This window comes from Lipotes vexillifer, unplaced genomic scaffold (genome assembly GCF_000442215.2).
Source record: "Lipotes vexillifer unplaced genomic scaffold, Lipotes_vexillifer_v1.1 scaffold269, whole genome shotgun sequence".
In the NCBI taxonomy this organism is placed as follows: Eukaryota; Metazoa; Chordata; class Mammalia; order Artiodactyla; family Lipotidae; genus Lipotes; species Lipotes vexillifer.
This window is the reverse complement of record NW_006799885.1, coordinates 1,444,448-1,465,470: the sequence shown is the minus strand read 5'-3', so window position 1 is coordinate 1,465,470 and position 21,023 is coordinate 1,444,448.

Genomic DNA, 21,023 nt, shown 5'->3' with positions numbered 1-21,023 from the left:
AGGGAAAAATAACTGTAGCAGAACCTGTTTTTCATTTACTCAACAAATTAATTGCCTATTTACACATGTAGTTCTGAAATGTTTACCAATATATGACATTCCTGAAATTTCACAAGCTCTCTTTAAATAGTACACTTTATTTTCAGGCACAATTGAAGAACTCAGTGAAAATCAATTCTTGCTTATTAAAATAGGTTCTATATTACTTTTTTGCTGTAACTCAGTGATTTGCTATATGTGAAGATAGCTTAAATACAAGTTTAGTTGAAGGCGACTTTATTGTCAATATGAACCCCAGTAAAGTGACTTTTTCTAGTTTTATTTCATGGAATAGCAAGTTAATACCATTTTTTATGAATGTGGAGATAAGTCCCTTTTTAAAATGCAAATGACCTGATTTCTTTAAAGACATCTTTTACTAGAAAATTTGGACTCTAGAATGAAAGCTGCAGGAAAACGAATATATTTTCCTTTAATGTGGTGAAAGGTGGCTTTTAGAATGGAAGTGGCCGGTTTCCTCTAAATGAATCCTGGCCAGAAGACGGAGAAAATTTGCCAAAATGACAATGATTATGTACAAATATCAGAGTCAATACAACACACTCTTAAAATGAAATGAAGTTTTCAGGGCGGCAGAAACATTTGAATGATGAAGCCAAGGACTGACAACAATTGTAGTGTGAGTTACTGTTTATTTTTCAGGCTTAAATATTTGATTTCAATCAAGAGTCACTATTGTTTAGAATAAATTCTATTTTGTTAAGATTACTCCCTTAGCATTTAATCAAAGAAGGGCTGGAAGGAAATTTGCTTTTGTGAAATCTTCTGATGCAGGAAGCCACTTTAAAAGTGGCTCAATAAGCATCCTGTCTTATAGACAATTCATTTGGTGGGTGATGGGATTTGTAAACTGAAAATAAGAATTCTATTGCTGGACTAAAGAATGACTATTCCCTATAAAATATATTTGAATGATAGTCCCCTGCAAAAATATATTTGTTGTGTAACCGAATCTGGGGTTGGGAAACTTCTGTTAGAAAATTACCCTCTTTGGAAAGACTGCAATTAAGAAGAGCCAGTCCCATATCCATAGAAGTGCTTTAAACATTTGCTTCAATTTTAAGTCCAACTTGAGTCTCTTATAAGATTTGGGTGGTTGGGTAGAGTTTGGGTAATGGCTTCCTCACGTGTATGGTGTTGCTGGTGGCTTTGTATCTCCAGAACATGGATGGATTTCCATCTGGAAGGAGAACATCAGTCTTGAGTTAGAGGATCAGGCAGACTGAGGGGGGCAGGAAAAAAAACAGAGATTCAGACAGAGGCTGGCACAAAGGGGTGCTTTGCTTCTCATTACTCATCGTCTGAATCCCAGGATTAGGCTATTCTATTGTTTTCTGTTTTAGACTGCAATGGTCTTCGTAAATCTAAGACATGTGTATGATTCTTTGTAGTATCTCAGAAATATCCAGCCAAGAGGTTTTAATCACCCCCAGAAGTTTTAGAAAAGTTCTGGTGTAGTTTTCACATCACGTGGGTCGGTTAACAGGGCATCCCAAATTGGAGCATTTCTGTTGATGGCAAGGGGCCCTGAAACCTATCCAAATGTTTTGTTTATCATTTGACTGCCTTTGATTCAGTAGGGACAATCTGTATCTATGCTGTGGGTAAGAAAATCAAGTCTTAGGAATCCCCTCAAACGTATTTGATCTTCAGAGGTACTTCAGGGTCCTCATTCATTGCAGCTACATATCTGTGATGCATCCATCTAGTTTTGTAACTTAGAGAGTGGCTGAGATGTCACCCAGGAGTAGTGATGACCACCTAGTGAGAGAAATAATGTAAATGCTTCTGGGGAGACTGAGTAGAGACAACAACAGCTCTATTCTAACACCTTCCTGCGGGGGGGGGGGGCCTGGGCACAAGAGGATAACTTGGGGTATATTTCAAATTAGGAACCTCACCCATGGAAAGCTCACCTCTTCTTTCTGGTTGGCTGCACTGATGTGACCTTCACTCCCTGCCCTTCCCTTCTTTTCATTGCTTTCTCCTTGGTCACTCTCTCCAAATTTTCTCTCCTATGAAATAAAATCCTACCATCTTGGCACCCTCTAATTCTCTGGTGCTTTTTGACACCCAGAAGCTGTGCTCTGAGGGACATTATTGTCTGATATCCGCCTGACTAGTGAGCCTGTCTTTTACCCCTTTAAATCTCATCTATTGTAGGTTGATTGAGTGCATTCTATGTGTGCATGTAAAAAACAAAGAATTAGCTAATGCTGCTACCTTGTTGACTCTTAAGTCATTCAGAAGAGTGCAAACAATAGGGTTTTAAAACTCAGAAGGCTAGTGATGCAATAAATCCAAATTGCATTTCCTTGTGCTGCTTCATTCAGATAGGAATGCTTGGATATGTGTGGCCTTGTCTGTGCAGTCATTTGAGATGAATATTGTCCTCACTATAAACATATGCACTCTCTTTGAGTGTGTGAGAAGGCATAAATAATTTCTAGACAGATAGGATGCTGTTTCAGCTTTTATTATACCTTTTTTTTGGTAGCTAACCTATTGTTTTAAGACAAAGAAGACTAGCGGGACTATTTTGAGAGACATTTTCACAAACATTGCTCTTGGGAGTGTAAATTGGTACAAAATTTATGGAGGGCTATTCAACAATATATTTTAAAAGCCTTGAAAAACTCATACTCTTTGAACTCAATAACTTCACTGTTTTGTATTTACTCTAAAAAGAAAAAAAAATCACAAATATGCAGAAAGATTGATATCCCAGAATTTTTCATGTCAGAGTTAATAGCAGTGAAACATTGCATACCTTATGTCCAACAATTGAGAATGATTAAATAAATTATGGCACACGTATATAATGAAATACACTTATGCATTTAAAGTCCTGTTTATATATAAAAGGCTCAAAAGAACAACCAACTCCTAATAATAGTTATTTCTTGGTAGTATTTCAGAACATTTTCTTTCTTTCGTTATATTTTTATTTATTTTACTTTTTCTGCCTTGAGTATTTATCGATTTTCAAATGAGGAATATAGTATAAAAATTAAAATAAGGAAATGTCCATTAATTATATTAACCACTAACTATATTATTAAGTTGAATCATTAACTGTATTACTAACTTGAATTTTTTAGGGACTGATTGTTCATCTTTTTGATTATCTAAGAACTTTATTTCTTTTCCTTTTTTCCATCCTTGAAGCTCTGCTTCTGTTGATTTCATTACTTATTTGCCCTGTGGTTCGAAGTGAATGAACAGAGATAAGAGGAAGCAGACTCCTAGGACCTTCTTATAAGCTGGATTTTAATATAGCTTTTATTAATGATAAGTAAGGGAAAGTCTTTCTGTTGGTAACAAATTATTTTTTTAATAAATTGTTTTTGTAGAGGTTGTTTAAATGTTGAGATTATATGAGAATCAGCAGCAAAGTTTCTGAAGGGCTTCTGGTTCTTTGTCCCAAAAGAGAGGTAGGAGCAGAGAACATGTGGGCAGGAAATCAAAATGGTGTCCTCCTGGGTCAGTGGCGCCCCAGAGGGGCCCCTGAGGAGAAGAGCTGTTGACCTGACACGAAGGACTCAGTTTTGTTTTGTTTTGTTTTGTTTTTTTTTCTTAGCCTCCTTTTCTGCTAACCTACTCTCATTGAGAAGTTTCTGAGTCACATACTGGTCATGTTGAATATTTAAAACACTTCAACTAGAGAGTACTGAGCAAGAATTACTTAAACAACTGCTCCATATAATGATGATGACTATGGGCCTAATGATTAAATTCATGTGTTTGGTAAAAAGAATCACATTCTTATAATGTATGTTCTATTTGGTAGGCACAAAGATACTTCTGTTTTTATCATCTTAACACAGTCAATAGCATGGGCCGTTTTATGCTTGGTTGCTGGCTGTGAACAATGGAAAATGCAGTATAAGAGTTTACACAGGGCTTCCCTGGTGGCGCAGTGCTTGAGAGTCCGCCTGCCGATGCAGGAGACGCGGGTTCGTGCCCCGTTTCGGGAAGATCCCACATGCCGCGGAGCGGCTGGGCCCGTGAGCCATGGCCACTGAGCCTGCGCGTCCGGAGCCTGTGCTCCGCAAATGGGAGAGGCCACAACAGTGAGAGGCCCGCATAACGCAAAAAAAAAAAAAAAAAAAAAGAGTTTACACAAGGGCACATGCTTCCCGGTCTTGGCTTTTTGTCTTTTTAAATGTCTCATGGTTAAAAACTTTTGTTTTACTGACCTTTATGAAGGCTGAAATAAGTTGATTTATGTCTAGTTAATTAGCCCAAGGGAAGTCGCTGCAGAGCTCAAAGCCCAAATTGTTTTATTAAAGTTGGGGAGTTTGAAATTAAAGTCTTCCAAATTCTGTCTCCTTCCTCACCACTCTATTCAGTAATCTCGTTTTTAAAAAAAATGTTTATTGATTTGGATGCACTGGGTCTTAGTTGTGGCTGACGAGCTCCTTAGTTGCAGCATGTGGGCTCCTTAATTGTGGCAGGTGGGCTCCTTAGTTGCAGCAGGTGGGCTCTTTAGTTGCAGCTCATCGGCTACTTAGTTATGGCATGCAAACCCTTAGTTGTGGTATGTGAACTCTTAGTTGTGGCATGCGTGTGGGATCTAGTTTCCTAACCAGGGATCAAACCCAGGCCCCCTGCCTTGGGAGTGTGGAGTCTTAACCATTGCACCACCAGGGAAGTCCCCTATTCAGTCATGATTACATCCAACCTATGCTGGATGAACAAAATTCTAGGCATTTATAGGGGTATGAAATTATCCTAGGAAAGGCACTCTGATCCATCAAGATCCATTCAGGTACCATGTCTTAAAAAATGCATCAGCCACTATGTCAGATTTTCTTCTGCATCCACTCAGGAACTTTAATGTTTTATTTTCTTTTTCTAATTATGAAAGTAAATAATGCTCATTGTAGATAATTTAGAAAATCCATACAGATTTTAACAAAGAAAATTAGAAATGTCTGCAATTCCTAAGCATAGAAGTAAATTTTGTTAGCATTCTGTTGTATTTTTCCTAGTCCTTTTTCCAATGCATATATGTATATTTAACCTAGTTAAAATCCTTAAGTATTGCATTTTGATTTCTTCATAAACAATAGTTCATGATCATTTCCTTAGCATTAAAAAATCTTCAGAAATATATTTTTTATTTATAATACTTAATTGAAGAATCTCAAGTATATCCTCTATTTTTGGACATTTTGGGTGTTTGTAGCTGTTAATCATTATAAATAATGATGTATTGAACATCTTGTGCATACATTTTTTTGCTCATACACTTAGCTAATTCTTTAGGACAGATTCTTAGAAGTGGAGTTGCTGAGTCAAATGATACATTTAAAAAGTTTTAAATTCATGTTGTCTCAGGTACCTCTAAAATCAGATTTATAGAAAATCAGATTTACTTACTGAGAAATGATAAGGCTGAAAGTGGGAAGAGTGTAAATGCTATAACATAAGAATTTAAACTTTGTTCTGAGTTCCTGATTAGCCATATGGTCCAGACTCTTGACTCCAATGTCACTTCAACAATCTGTGCCTTAATCTCTTCATCTCATGGAATTGTTAAATAATACCCCTCTTTTTCTTGTTGTCCTTTTAGAAAATTTTAAAATAGGCTGATTGACAAGAGTTTTTGAAGTATTTTGAACATTTAAAAAGGGGTGTGGAAGAAGAAGTAATGGCAATCTGGTTGTTAATTTGTGTTTGTGAACCAAAATCAGATGTTCGGACCTCCAGTTGTTAGAAGTTTGGCTGGGAAAGCAGGAGACAATGAGACGGGCCAAAGCAGCATTTACCGTTCAGTATAATTTCAAAGGTATGCTAAGAGAAAGAGAGCTCAGCCAGGAATTTATGACTCGGTCAGAGGCAAAGTTGAGAGCTATCACCTATTTCAAGGAGGAAAGCTTTGGATGAGTTCATATATATGCATGGCACACTGCTGCAGTCTAACTTTATGACTTTTAATGACTCCGACCACCTAATCACTTGTGAAAGGATGTGCTGGAGTTTGCCTTCACTCAGCTTGACAAGGTGATGGGAGGCATATATCTTCCTTACATGAAAACACTTGTCAGTTGCATCATATTTGGTAAGACAAGCACCAATGTCACCTTGGGGGGAAAGAAAAGTAACTCAGCTGACATCCAGTGCATATGAGTTTCCAATATGCTTCAACATAGCCTAATTTCAAGTGAAATATGCAAATACACCCTATTTTGTCTGTAGTTTTTATTTTCCTGATGCTTTCTCTAAGTGCCACATCTTCTGCTGATGGAAACATTGTGTAACTTCTTCTGAGCTGATGCATATTTAAACACGCGAGGCAAGGAATTTTTCAGCCTTTGAGTAGAAGCAACGTGGCAAACCAAATGCAAATCTCTCAGTCATCTGTTCTTGTTTGGTTTGTTTTTATTTTATTTTGGAGCTTGGGATGCACTTATATAACCAGTTCGAGTTAGTTCAAACTGATGAATTTTAGACTGTTTATGGGTAGGTTAGTTGAGTGAAGTTGGCTTATTAGGGTTTAGGACTAAGCTACGTGGGCAGCAGAGGGATGACTGAGTGTGTTTGATAGTGAGGAACAGATAAAAGAGTTAGGTCACAAACTCATGTCTCTTTCCTACTTCTTTCACTAGACTTTAAAGAAGAATATTAAAGTAGGTGTGTTTTGTAATTTATAATTTTTTTAATAGTAGGGTTTGTCTACTTATTTGGTTTAGATTACTAAACAACTTCTGTACTGGGACAGCATAACCAAATAAGTCTAGGTATAAATGCTTCCAAGAGACAAATATTATGGATCAGGTGAATGTCCTGAATCATAACAGTGAGTCTGGTGGCTTTCAGAGTGTTAGAGTCCTGTTTCCTAAGGAAAGGAAAAGGTTAAGTTGAAAATGGGACTGCTATTGAAAAGGCTTCAGTGCAAGCTTTGTCCGTAACAAAAGAAAGCCATTAACATTTGATGGGGCCTACTAGCCCCAAAGAGCTATGTTTTCATTAACATGGTAAACTATGGCTTTCTTTCACATGTTCTGATTAGCAGTTTTAAGAAAAACATATTTTTGTGGATAGCCAGAAATACAAAGTCGGTATTTTGTCCCTTGGTGAATTACAGTGAAAAACCAAATGTAATTTGTACCTACTATTTTTTAGGACAGGGTTTCACCATGGCCCATCCAATTCTACATGTGTTTTTTTCTTAGTGTATAAGAACTCTCTTTCTCTGAATTGTATAACATTGTAAATACAACTACACCATATCACTGTCTTCGTGTTTCTCTCTGGCTGCCATGGAGACCACAGGCTGTTGGCCCTTTATTCCTTGACCTTCCAAAAACTATATAAAGTAGCCATCAACTGTTTTGATTTGCCGTGGATAGACTTAGATGAAGAATCAGATTCCAGTGATGAGACTGTCTTGTTTCTTGGGTGGGAAAAACAGTTTGACTCATCTCATCCCCTGGCCTCCATTCCTCCATGATATGAAACAGTAAAATCTAAATAAAGTTATATCAAATTGAAAACAACACCCTGTTTTGCTCTACGTATATGAGCAAACATTTGGAGTTTTTGCTTCCAAAATAGGCAGAATCCTACTACACAACTCAGTTGGAGAAAGGATCCACTCTAGCCCCTCAGAAATGATTGAATATACGTGGCTAGCAGTAATTGAAGGGAAGCTATATATGAAATGAGTTGGAACCCTCGACCATTGTATTTGCAACAGCTGACTGACATTATTAGAAAGTGCCAGCTATAATAAATGTATGCATGGTTAAAAAAGAAAAAAAAGCACACTATGGGAACTTGGACTTAAGTTATTTACCAATAACCTGGAAAACACAAATTAAACTCTTTTGTAGATCGGGTCCTCCAAAAGAGACCACCATCTCCTTGTAAAACACAGACGTTTTATTAGGGAAAGTCACTTTAAGTTTCATTTTAAGTTTCAAGCCTTTGTTCCTTCCCCAACTCAACATTCATGACTATGTGATACTATTTTTTCTTTTTTTTTACTATTTATTTTTCAAAAGTTGGTGAAAGTTGTGTTCCAGTGATCATCCGATTATGAGTTTGGTTTTTTAAAAATTAGAAGTCATTTGAGAATAAAATAGCAAGTGTCACTATAAATCTGAAATGAAATACATGTTAGGAAACACACTTTCTCTTATCATGCAATTGTCTCTTACAAGGTAGCTAGGAAAAATGATCTCCTTTAGCGTTTATTATTGTATAGCTCCTTCCACAATTGGTCCATTGGTTACAGGTTTCCTGCTCCTGCTATTGTTTGGCGGTGAAGAGGCAAACAAAGGAAACGCACTGAATTGTCACATGACTATTTAGGATAGTCATGAGCAACATTTTCTTCTTGTATGAAACAATAACATTTAAATATTGTGGTTATGTATCATGAGTGTCTGACAGCAGAAACCATTGTGATTGGCAGGCAGTAGATTAAATTTATGGGTTTTAGGCTTTTTTTTTTTCTTAATAAGGATACCTTGAGAAAGTCCAAGGGAAATGAAAGTCAGTTTTGTCATCTCGCACAGATTTCAAAGGCAGGGGGCTACACCAGGGCTTGAAAGGTCTATATTACACTGCTGCTGTCTAGCCATACTTGACAATGAGACATACTGTATTTGCTCACGGTGCTGGAGTTTATCATGCAAGAAGAGTAATTATATTTGAATTGTGTCAGCCAGCCACCCTAAAATGAAGGAACGTCAACGAATGTTGCTCCAAGGAGAAGGAGATGATTAGTTATAATTATCCTCAGTGTCCAAGAAATATGTTTCATTCCCTCATTCTGTTGCAAAGGGGAGAGGGGAAAAAAAACCCAACAAAATTTTTTTAGTACTTCTCAGTATTTAAAAAAAAAACTTTAAAAGTGGCCATTTATTGTAGAAATTTCAGATAAATGCGCTGGTGTGACCATTTAACTATCTGAGGACTTGCTTGGTCTGTGCAAAATTTTATAGCCTTTAAAAAAATAGTGTGTAACACATCTTCTAAATTGTTCTTCCTCACCATTTGTAGACAATCTCATAACAGGGGAAATGTTAGACAATAGGAAACAAAATTTTAATTCACCTAACTGTGGTTTCATCTACATAGTGCCAAGGCATAAAATATGGCTTTATAGCCACTTATGAATATGGTGATTTGATTTATAATTCTTGTCAAACGAACGGTTTGTTTGAGATGATGGGGTGAATACTCTGGAGTGTTGATACTTTTTTGTGTGTTTTTGTCAGCAAATGGTTACCGGAACTTAGCTCTCATATCCTAAGAATACACATTTTGAAGCTTATGTGTCTCTGAGACTTTTTAGGTGGTGCATTTTGCTGTATATTCTTTTTTTATTGTGTAGTGTCCCATATCTAGCTTAGAGTGATGGTTTTGGGGGTATTAGTTCGTTGGTCAACTCTCATAGTTGTTGATTCCTGTGACTTCCTATGTATAACTTTTTGGGGATAAAATTCTCACTTCAGCAATTTTTTAATAATGTTGAGATGATGATATGGTTGATGGGCTTGGCTTATCCCTCAAATAATTTGTTATCATATAAGAATGAGCTTCATTTGTGTGGTTTCAGTAACTTCCCAAGACATTCTCATGAAACCAATATTTTAAGTAATGGTAAGATGAGTAGAGATAATGGATTTAAAAATGGATGATGTTCTCAAGTTGTATTTGCTGAAAAATCAAATTAGTACCAGCCATTTTTGTATATTATTTAATTTAACTTCCTTAGCAGTGAAGACATAGGTGGTCAAAACATTTAAAATATTACTTCTGTTATCTGAGTAATATAGTCTACCAGCTTTGATTATATAACTATAAATATATAATCAATATATACATGTTTTTATTGGAAGTTGAAATAATAAAGTATTTTCAAAGATGTCAGAATGATAAAAGTCATAGAGATACTCTTTCTGGTTTCCATATTTGCATCTGGTTGGATAACTATTATGGATCACTCTAAATGGCTCTGAGTAGTTATCTTTAACACGATAGTTTACCTTTAACAGAAGTTTGCAAACTCTTATCAGAAAATGTGCAATGTATCTATGTCTGATCCATATAAAGTGAATTAGGACATGACATAGTCTTCATGCAGAGAAAACCTCACTGTTTCACCTCAGACAGCTAGATCATTGAGACAGAATTTCATGTATATATACATATATAAATTGCTTTTTCTCAGCTGCTCAACTCATACACACAACATGTTGCACAGCCATGACACTGTTGCCTGACGTGACTGCCTGTTCCAGGTGGTGGAGGTCATTGCCATGATAACCCTGATTTTTTTAATCACATCCAAGTGGTGAGCACTGTTACTGCAGTGAACTCTTCAGATGGTTTTTCCTTACTGTGATTTGCTTTTTTTCATGTGTTTAAATGTAATCAGACCCATAAATAGATTTGCCAAATAAAGAATTTTCAGTATGAGTTTTAAGATTTCCAAATTGTACTTGACTGTAAATATTATAGCTTAAGGATGCCACCAATCTATAATTTTTTGCTATACAAATCATTTTCTTTCCCTTTATATGAATTTTATTTTTAGATATGGTTGGTTTTTTAGATATGTTGGTTTATCCCAATGTGCAGTGTCAATAACTATGGCTCCAAAGTCTTTTGTGCTTTTCTTTTTTTTTTTTTTTTTTTTGGCAAGTATACAGAATTGAGTCAATCATGGTCCTCATTCATAGCCTACTATGTTGTAGATTGGCTGGAACAAGCCTCTCTTTTGTTTCATTTTGTTTTCCAGTGTGGTCCCCAATCTCTACTTAATGTTATGTTCTTGCAATTCTTGCCATGTATATGTGTGTGTCTAGATACACACATAAAAATTATATACAATAAATTAAATTATAGAAGTACACAAAGTTAAGCATACCCTTGAAAATATGCAGTATTGAGTGTCTTTTAAATATATATAAATGGTATTGTGCTATAAATATCATTTAATTTCTTGCTTAAAAAATTAAGCATTATGTTTTTGAGCTCTTTCTTTGTTGCTAAATGTTAAGTCCAGCTCGTGAGTTCTGCCTCTGATTTCGTACTCATGGTTTGCACACTTGATATTTTACCATTCCCAGAGATGGATATTGTGTTTCCTCCTATACATACTCATTTGTGGACCTGTGAAGGAATATATTCAGAAGGATTGCTGGGTTGGTGGGTCTGTGCCCATTTCCTTTCGACAAAACCTTTCCACCTAAACTTGGACCAATGAATGAGCAAATGCTGGTTTGCATTTTGGGATCACCTAGAATTCCCCCCCGACTTGTTTGAGTTTCAAAATCAGGTTAACAGGTATCTTTTTGGAAGGAAAAATTTGACCCTATTTTTTTCTTCTACATCAGCTAATCAGCAGCAGTATAAATCTGCTTCAAAGTAGTGCCACTTTTTTAAACATAGGAATAAAACTGATGGGGCTTTGTATTAAATTGTGTAAAATATTTATCTTAGCATTGTAATTAGTAAGTCTGAGTTTACAAGTAGAATGTTTATTTTTTGATGATTTTACATTTACTTAGATGACTGATAAAACAACTTTAATTATACATTGACCATTTGAATACAGTTCTTTACTATCTTGCGCCCTCATGTAGTAAACAGTGAGCAAAAGAGTGTACAGAGTGCACAGCTGTGCCGTGTGTGTGTGTGTGTGTGTGTGTGTGAGTACCTGCCTGAGATCATCATTTCTGGTTAGCTTTTCTTTATCAGAATTTCTTCCCTACTTTACACCCAAATTCTGTCACCCAACTTCAAACAGAAGTTCCAAACAAGAGCTTCAGAAAGGAAGTGAAAGTGATGTTGGATGAATAATATTATTTGCTGAATACTTTCCTCAAACCCCATTGCCCAAAGAGCCCCCATCTCAGTGAATCCTAGGCTGTGTGGCAGAGCATCTCTTGTTTACTGGAAATAGAGACCTTATACAAGTTACCTTGCCATCCATGTGGAGGGGTCTGTTTATGCAGGAGAAGCAGTGACTAACTAGAAAACTAAACTGAGACTCTCTCATCAGTGTCTTATGGGGAATTGTATATATTTATGAAATTACATGCTGGTTTATTTCATGTTTTATTTTCCTATCTTTCCTAGTAAATCTGTCCCACATATCAAGAACTGCAATCAGCCTGATTATAAAGGAAAATATGCTATTTAACTTGGTCACGAGAAAGCTCTTATCTAGTTATTTAGATAAAACCTAAGTGACCACTTCTTAATTTAGGCGATTTGGTTATAATTTCACACATCATTTTGTTTTTCTCTTAGGCATTCCTCTATGCCACATCCGTATTGATAGCCCTTCGCTCTAACTTTACGTACCGGATAGAAACAGTGATTTCTTTTTGTTTTCCATTGTAACTTTTCTTAGTGTATTTTTTAAAATTAGCTGCCATGAACGCTGATTGATGTTACATTTATTGAAACCCTCTTTTTAAAACCTAAATATTTTAGCGGCTTTCTCAGCAATAACAATAATAAAACCCCAATTCTTTGACTTTCAGTGCACATCTTTTAATGATTCCTCACACTCTATTTGGAATTGAACCGTCCTTTCTGGCTCGCGTTGAGGCTGGGCATGGTTATTAATTCATTAGGGAATGGTGGATCCACTCTTAGGCTCTTCTGCCTTCCTTTGGTCCTGGGAGCCAAGGAGAGAGAGGAGGAGGGGTGGGGGGAAGGAGGAGAGACAGTGAAGGGAAGAGGGAGACAGGGAGACAAAGCCTGAGAGGGAGACGATGACATTAGAGGTGACACATAGCTATCCTGAGCTTCCTCATTCTGAGGGGAGAATAATGAAGGGCTTTCCCTGCGTTCTACAGCCCGAGGACAACCCTATGGCCACAGCACCTTTTCTAATCCCATTTTCTGTGTGCTGCATGTCATAATCTGTAAGGCACTGGTTCCAAGTGAAAACACTGAATCCAAACAGTGACTGGATCTTGTATTTATTTGCACTTTAAAACTACAGTGTGTGGGAAAACTTACTCCTTTAAAAAAAAAAAAGGGGGGCAGCAGCAAAACAGCATCAGGAACATGTTGACATTAAAGTAGCATCACTGGACCCAGCACGCCTTCACATTTCAGTCCTCTGCTTTATAGCAGCATGTCACCAGTGAGAGAAAAGTGTGTGTCTCTTTAAAACTTCTTGTTGAAATCTCCTCTCTTTGGCTTATCTTTGTTTCTTCCAGTTTAGGGCCCTGTGTAACAATAAGCAGCTGTCCTAGAGTCTGGCTGACCCTAAGCACCCCACTGTCTAGAGAACCATGGAAGGCTACAGCCACAAGATTCTGAGTGGGGAGAAGGCAGGACAGTTTTCCTAGATGCAGGGACCTGGGAGGAAGCATGTCAAAAGCAGCAGGGTTATATCCTGCATGCTGTTCTGTACACGAAGATCAATGGTAATAACCAAGAAGAAGAACTTGTACACAGAGCATATTGAAATATAGCCACTTACCAACTTTCCTCTGCCAACCTGGTGAGTAGAACAGTCACTAGATTAAATGATTCTCATTCTGTACCGAGAGAGTTGATGGTATAAATGGAGAATCTGTGTGTATTATTTTGAAGGTATGAATAGTATTTGTAAACTTCCTGGGAGTGAGAGGCAAAGAGGACCAGATAGGAACCAGAGTGAGGAGGTGATTCATTAGCCTGATGGTAGGGAGTGGGGGCGGGCAAAGCTGGGAAACTGGAAAACAGGCAGATTTCTGGGGCTAGCATTCATGTCTGCCTGTCTGCTGGGAGTGTTCTAGCCATAACTTAGGAAAGAAACTACTGTAAAAAGCCTAATCTAGCTATTTTATAAATGCTGATTAATCATTATAGCAGCAAATACCTTGCTGATATAGAAATGGTATGATTACAGTTGAAAAAAATCATTATTTAGACCTGTAGTCATTATAATTCTATGGGCATACCATTCACTATTTTACTCCTTCAGAATTTGACTGAGATGTGTTAAAGATGTAATATGACATTTTATTATAAAATTGCATTTTCTTTTTGCAAATATAAAGCAAAAATAACAGCTCATTTTGAGCTAGTTTAGCCTGCTAGAAATAGGTTGTGACTATTGATCAATAAGATTAACTATATTTTAATAAAATAGTTAAAATAGTTTAAAAATTGCTGCAGAAGAGGTGTTTAAAAGGATATTAATATAGTTTTTTAAATTCTCTTTATTCCATTGATGTTCTTTTGTTTGCTTGTGGTCAGTTCGGGTCTTTTCTTTGTTCACTTTCTAGGGCTACAAATTTATTCTATGTAATTATGTAACAATTCAAAAAGAAAATACTTAGTTCACTTTTGGTTTAATAGGATTTCTTGTCTGAAGATGAGAGAGTTAATTTAAAAATCCACAAATGCATACTAAACATTTTATAATAATTATGCCTATTGGAGCAGTAATAGGAGGCCTCCACTTTTAAAAAATATGAATTAAGGATATGGAGGGAAAAATCTGCTGATCCAACCAGGGAAATCTAATAACTTGGTCAAAAATGCTGTTTGATTGTTAGAATTCTCTAAATGCATTGTCTGGTTTTTGGAACTTAGTTATTATTATTAGATCTGGCCTATCAACTCTGAGGAAGAATGATGAAGCCATCTTAGCCAAAAGAAAACCTTTTTCTTTTTTTAATCAGCATTTTTTTTCACTCAGATTATAATTCAGCTTTCATAACTAATAGAATTTACATTTACTGGTTCCCATTTGAATATCATTATTTTTACCCTCTTCTGTCTGCCAGTTATTTATAAGGAAAACACAACAGAATTACAAAGAGATCATTTCAGGTCATTTATTATTCTGTGTTTTTAATAGAATTTTGGCTCAATACATCCTCATTTCAGAAGAATTAATGATACCCTAATGGATAAATAAGCAGGATCACTTGTGTGCTTTACTAAGCGAATTTCTGATTTTTAAAATTATGATATTCTGGTGGGGTCTCTAGTCACTTCATCTCAGAATAATGTGAATACTGTAATTGGCATAATTTTATAATTTCTGGTAAATTATGGATGCAGATTTTGGTTTCATTCCAACACCGTCACTAACTAGCGGTATGATTTTGAACAATTCACTTAATATTATCAGACTTCTGATTTCTTATGTCTAAAGTGCAGACAGAGGAAGAGGCACTCCAAAATCCTTTTTTTATTCCAAAGTTTTATGATATAGAAAGAATTTGCATGAACTTAACTGAGTACTATGTAGAAGACCATAGTTACTGTGATAGTGTGATTGAATCAAATTGAACATTGGTTTTCCTTCCAGGCTCTCAGAAGTATTGTTGAAAAGAAAATTGAGATATCCTTAATGATTCTGGCCATCTCATTTGGTCTTGCTTTGTATTATCTGATAGTTGACTAAAAGTAAAAAGACCTACTGCACAGTAGCTTGGAGTGACTTAGAAAATAATATTACACTTTTATTAGTGAGGAATCTATTGGTTGCAAGTGACAGAACTCCAACTCAAATTACCTTAAGCAAAATAAGGGGAATATTTTGGAATCTGTAGTCATCCATCCAAGGATGGATCTACTTCAGGTACAGGTAGATTCAGGGTTTCAAGTAGTGTCCTTAGAGCTTTGTTTCTCTATCCCTTTGCCCTATTTTCCTATTGGTCTCAACATGAGAGGAAAAGAAGCCCCAAGAGTTTATCTATCCTTTTGAGTTTTGATTTGATTTTTTTTTTTAACATCTTTATTGGGGTATAATTGCTTTACAATGGTGTGTTAGTTCCTGCTTTACAACAGAGTGAATCAGCTATACACATACATATGTTCCCATATCTCCTGCCTCTTTGTCTCCCTCCCTCCCACCCTCCCTATCCCACCCCTCCAGACAGCCACAAAGAACCGAGCCGGTTTCCCTGTGCCATGCGGCTGCTTCCCACTGGCTATCTACCTTACGTTTGTTAGTATATATATGTCCATGTCTCTCTCTCGCCCTAACACACCTCACCCTTCCCCCTCCCCATATCCTCAAGTCCGTTCTCCAGTAGGTCTGTGTCTTTATTCCTGTTTTACCCCTAGGTTCTTCATAACATTTTTTCCCCCTTAAATTCCATATATATGTGTCAGCAGACGGTATTTGTCCTTCTCTTTCTGACTTACTTCACTCTGTATGACAGACTCTAGGTCTTCTCCCCTCATTTATTAAAACAGAAAATGGTAGAGAAAATGTCAAAAGATTGTGTTTCTTAAGCAATATCCACCGGCTTTTAAGGAAAGTATATTTTCTAAGTCAAAAGTCACAAATAATCAGATGGAAAATCTGTTGGTTGATACTTGATGTCGCCAAATGTCATGGATGTGCAAGGGAATATTTTATCCTTCTGACCAGGTTTATCATACTCATTTTTCACTTAGAATATACACATATGAAAAGTTCTCCTTCTCTGATACCTTTCCAATTAAATAATTTTGAGGGCATTTTCCCCCTTTTTTTCTTGTTTTTAAAGAGAGTGGACCAGGGAACTTTTCCTCTAAACCCGTTGAAGGCACGTTTCTGGGAAGGCTAAGTATTTAGGCACAAGACAAGAATCTGCCTAAATTAAGCCTTGCAAAGAATCATAATATCCCTCCACTTCTTTCACTCTACTTTTCTGTATATTGGCCTAGTTCCTAACAGGTTATAAACTCTGGTATAGTTTATAAGGAACTTAGTATTGGAAATTTCCTTTAATTGGAAGCAATGAGCTGAAACCAAACGACTGTTGAATTTAGAATTAGAATTAGAATCTGCTGTACAACATAGAGCCTATAGTAATGATACTGTATTATATGCTTAAATATTTGCGAAGAAGGTAGATCTTATGTTGTGTTCTTATCACACAAAATAATAATATTAATAAATCAAGAGGGTGGGAAGAAACTTTTCAGAGAGATGGATATGTTTATGGCATAGATTGTGGTGATAGTTTTCAGGTGTGTACTTAACTCCAAACTCATCAAGTTGTATATGTCAAATATGTACAGGAAGGAAATAATAAAGATTATAGTGGAAATAAATTAAATAGAGACTAAAAAGACAATAGAGAAGATCAATGAAACTAAGAGTTGGTTCTCTGAAAAGATAAACAAAATTAACATGACTCACCAGGAAAAAAGAGAGAGGACTCAAATAAATAAAATCAGAAATGAAAGAGGAGATATTACAACTGATACCACAGAAATACAAAGGATCATAAGAGCCTACTATGAACAATTATACACCAACAAATTGGACAACCTGGAAGAAATGGATAAATTTCTAGAAACAAAGAACCTATCAAGACTGAGTCATGAGGAAAAGAAAATCTGAGCAGACTGACTACTAGTTAGGAGATTGAATCAGTAAACAAAAACCTCCCAACAAACAAGTCCAGGAGCAGACAGCTTCATTAGTGAATTCTACCAAATTTTCAAAGAAGAATTAATACCAATCATTCTCAAGCTCTTCCAAAGTATAGACGAGAAGGGAGCTCTTCCAAACTCATTTTATGAGGCCAACATTACCCTGATACAAAAACCAGGCAAAGACCCCGCAAAAAAAGAAAATTACAGGCCAATGTCACTGATGAATGTAGATGCAAAAGTCCTCAACAAAATATTAGCAAACCAAATTCAGTAGTACATTGAAAGGATCATACACATTATCAGCTGGGACCCAGGATCACAAGAATGGTTCAAGATCCACAGATCAGTCAATATGATACACCACATTAACAAAATGAGGATAAAATGCATATGATTCTCTCAGTAGATGCAGAAAAAGCATTGAACAAACTTCAATATCTATTTATGATAAAAACTTTCAACATTGCATGTAGAAAGGGGACATACCTCAACATAATAAAGGCCATATATAATAAGCACACATCTAACATTTTATTCAATGGTGAAAAGCTGAAGCTCTTCATCTAAGGTCAGGAACAAGACAAGCATATCCATTCCTGCCACACATGTTCAACATAGTATTGGAAGTCCTCGCTAGAGCAATTAGGCAAGAAAAAGAAATAAAAGGCATCCAAAGTAGAAAAGAAGAAGTAAAACTATCCCTATTTGCAGATGACATGCTATTATATATAGAAAACCCTAAACACACCATCAAAAATCTTTTAGAACTAATAAATGAATTCAGTAAAGTTGAAGAATACAAAATCAACAAACAGAAAAAGCTATTGCATGTCTGTACACTAATAACAAACCATCAGAAAGAGAAATTAAGAAATAATACCATTTATAATTGCATCAAAAAAATTATAATACCTAGAAATAAATTTAATCAAGGAGACGAAAGACGTATATATTGAAAACTATAAGACAATAATGAAAAAAATAAAGAAGACGCAAATAAATGGAAAGATAACCCCATGCTCATGGACTTGCAGAATCAATACTGTTAAAATGTCCCTAATACCCAAAGCAATCTATGGATTCAATGTAATCCCTATCAGAATTCCCATGGCATTATGCCTTTTTTTTGTTTGTTTCACCACACAGCACATGGGATCTTAGTTCCCTGACCAAGGATCAAACCCATGCCCCCTGCAGTGGAAGCAAAGAGTCCAAACCACTGGACTGCCAGGGAATTCCTGAAATTCCCATGGCGTTTTTCAGAGAAATAGAACAAATAATATGAAAATTTATATGAAACCGTGGAAGACCATGAATAGTCAAAGCAAGCTTGAGAAAGAAGAACAAAGCTGGTGGCATCATGCTCCCTGATTTCAAACTATCTTACAAAGCTGTAGTAATTAAAACAGTATGGCACTGGCATCAAAACAGACACATAGATCAATGGAACAGAATAGAGAACCCAAAAATAAACACACATATGGTCATATATGGTCATTTAATTTATGACAAAGAGCCAAGAATATACAATGGGAAAACACAGTCTCTTCAACAAATGGTATTAGGAGAACTGGACAGCTACATGTGAAAGAGTGAAATGCAGCCACTATTGTACACCATAAGCAAAAATTAACTCAAATGAATTAAAGACCTGAATGTAAGACCTGAAATTCTAAAACTCTTAGAAGAAAAAAACATGTGGTAAGCTCCTTGACAGAGGTCTTGGTGATGTTTTTTTTGAATCTGACAACAAAGTAAAAGCAACAAAAGCAAAAATAAGTGGGACTACATTAAACTAAAAAGCTTTTGCACAGCAAAGGAAACCACTGAAAAGAATGAAAGGGCAACCTACTGAATGGGAGAAGTTATTTGAAAATCATATATCTGGTAAGGGGCTAATATCCCAAATATATAAAGAACTTATACAGGTCAATAACAAAAAGAACAATCCAATCAAAAAATGTACAGAGGGTCTGAATAGACATTTTTCCAAAGGAGACATACAGATGGCCAAAAGATCCATGAAAAGATGCTCAACATCCTTAATCAGGAAACTGCAAATCAAAAATTACCTCACACTATTAGAATGACTATTATCAAAAAGACAAGAAATAACAAATATTGGTAAGGATGTGGAGAAAAGGGAATACTTGTATCCTGTTGATGGGATTGTAAATTGGTGCAGGCACTATGGAAAACAGTATGAAGTTTCCTCAAAACAGTAAAAAATAGAGAGTGACTCGGAGGAGCTTCAAGATGGCAGAAGAGTAAGATGCGGAGACCACCTTACTCCCCACAGATACATCAGAAATACATCTACGTGTGGAACAACTCCTACAGAACACCTACTGAACTCTGGCAGAAGACCTCAGACCTCCCAAAAGGCAAGAAACTCCCCACGTACCTAGGTAGGGCAAAAGAAAAAAGAATAAACAGAGACAAAAGAATAGGGACGGGACCTGCACCAGTGGGAGGGAGCTGTGAAGGAGGAAAGGTTTCCATACCCTAGGAGCCCCTTCGTGGGCGGATACTGTGGGGGGCAGAGCGGGGAAGCTTCAGAGCCACGGAGGGCACAACAGGGGAGTGAAGGACAAAGCGGAGAGATTCCCGCACAGAGGATCGCTGCCGACCAGCACTCACCAGCCCGAAGAGGCTTGTCTGCACCCCCGCCGTGCAGGCGGGGCCTGGGAGCTGAAGCTCTGGCTTCGGAGGTCAGATCCCAGGCAGAGGACGGGGTTGGCTGTGTGAACACAGCCTGAAGGGAGATAGTGAGCCATGGCTAGCCCAGAGGGAGTCCGGGAAAAAGTCTGGACCTGCCAAAGAGGCAAGAGACGTTTTCTTGCCTCTTTGTTTCCTGGTGTGCGAGGAGAAGGAATTCAGAGCGCCGCTTAAAGGAGCTCCAGAGATGGGCACGAGCTGCGGCTATCAGCGCGGACCCCAGAGATGGGCATGAGATACTAAGGCTGCTGCTGCAGCCACCAAGAAGCCCGTGTGCGAGCACAGGTCACTATCCACACCTCCCCTCCTGGGAGCCCGTGCAGCCCGCCACTGCCAGGGTCCCATGATGATCCAGGGACAACATCCCCGGGAGAACACGCGGAGCGCCGCAGGCTGGTGCAACGTCATGCTGGCCTCTGCCACCGCAGGCTTGCCCCACATCCGTAGCCTCCCTCCCCCCCCCAGCCTGAGTGAGCCAGAGCCCCCTAATCAGCTGCTATTTTAACCCCATTCTGTCTGAGCGGGAACAGACGTCCTCAGGCGACCTACACGCAGAGGCGAGACCAAATCCAAAGCTGAACCCCAGGAGCTGTGCAAACAAAGAAGAGAAAGGGAAATCTCTCCCAGCAGCCTCAGGAGCAGTGGATTAAATCTCCACAATCAACTTGATGTACCCTGCATCTGTGAATAGAATAGACAATGAATCATCACAAACTGAGGAGGTGGACTTTGGGAGCAACGATATATATATATATATATATTTTTTTTTTTTTCTCCCCTTTTTGACTTTTTGTGAGTGTATATGTGTATACTTCTTTGTGTGATTTTGTCTGTATAGCTTTGCTTTTACCATTTGTCCTAGGGTTCTGTCTGTCCGTTTTTTTTTTTTT